Source organism: Mus caroli, chromosome 6, assembly GCF_900094665.2.
Source record: "Mus caroli chromosome 6, CAROLI_EIJ_v1.1, whole genome shotgun sequence".
Lineage (NCBI taxonomy): Eukaryota > Metazoa > Chordata > Mammalia > Rodentia > Muridae > Mus > Mus caroli.
In genome coordinates this window covers 82465005-82466357 of record NC_034575.1, presented here as the reverse complement: position 1 = coordinate 82466357, position 1353 = coordinate 82465005, and positions in this window count along the sequence as shown.

The following is a 1353-nucleotide window of genomic DNA, read 5'->3' as shown; positions in this document are numbered from 1 at the left end:
ACATGGTTTATTTCTATCTGTGAGTTGTTAGCAGCGGAGGGTCCTGTGCTTCTGTTAGTTTCAGTGGCTTTCACCTGAGCAAGACCTTTGCCCCTGAGGGTCATCTGACAGTGTCTGGAGGCATTTGGGGCAGAGTATCTAAGTGGTCAGGACAGGGCGACTTACGTGACCAAGACAGAATTAAAGCATGTTTTTGCACCCTCCTGACAGGGGCGGTGTCATTGACGGCTGCCGATTCCAACCTCTGGGCAGTGGAAGGTGGTAATAAAATTGTTTGCTCGGGGCTCCTTCAGGCCTCTAGCAGCAATCTTATATCTGGCTCCGTAATATCAATAGAGGAGAAGANGAGGACCAAACAGACAGGTGAGGCCGAACTTTGATTTTTTNCNNTNNTNCNNAANNAAAAAAAATAGCTCAAGGAGGAAATATCACATGCATACACACAATTTTTTCAAAACTTATTTCATGTGTGTGGGTGTGTTTTATTGTCTATATGTGTACCATAGGCATGTAATGCCCTCAGAGGCCAGAAGAGGGCGTCAGATACTTTGGAACTGGAGTTACAGATGGTTATGAACCACCTTATAGATGCTGGAAATCCATCGTAGGCCCTCTGCTAGAACATCCAGTGCTCTTAACCACTGAGCCATCTCTCTAACCACCCTCCCACCCACCCCCCCTTTTTTTCTTAAAAGATAGGGCTTTTCTATTTAAAGTAACTCTGGCTGTCCTAGAACTCACTGTGTGGACTAGTGAGACAGGTGAGGCCGAACTTTCAAGGAGAAAATAGGTTGGCCTCGAGCTCAAAGAAATTCACCTGCCTCTGCCTCCCAAATGCTGGCATTAAAGTTATTGCCACCAAAGCCAAACCAAACTAAAAAGACCCCTAGCTTTTTGCATGGGTAGTGGAGATTTGATGTCAAGTTCCACAGGTCTATAACTTCTCATAGCTTCTATTCAGTGAGAACAAAACATGGAACATTCCCTTAGAGGATGAGGATTTTTTTCCATATCCCATGAGCCATGGTCACGCCCTTTAGCACAGCTGGGAACGTTTCTGCATGAGCAGTGTGAAGTTCCACTGCTTGGGAACTTTGTAAAAGATGGCAGAAGAAAAGATTTCCTGGCCTGGGGAGATGGCTCAGTTGGTAAGAGCACTTGTTGCATAAACATGAGGACCTGAGTTCAAATCCTTAGTACCTATGCTTAAAAAAGAGCTAGATGTCCCTTGTGTGTGCCTGGAATNCCAAGAGTATAGACAACACTGGGGCTTGCTGCTAGCTATGGGTTAATGAGAGACCCTGGCTCAAGGGAATAAGGCAAAGAGCAATAGAACAGGAGATCCCATGTGTT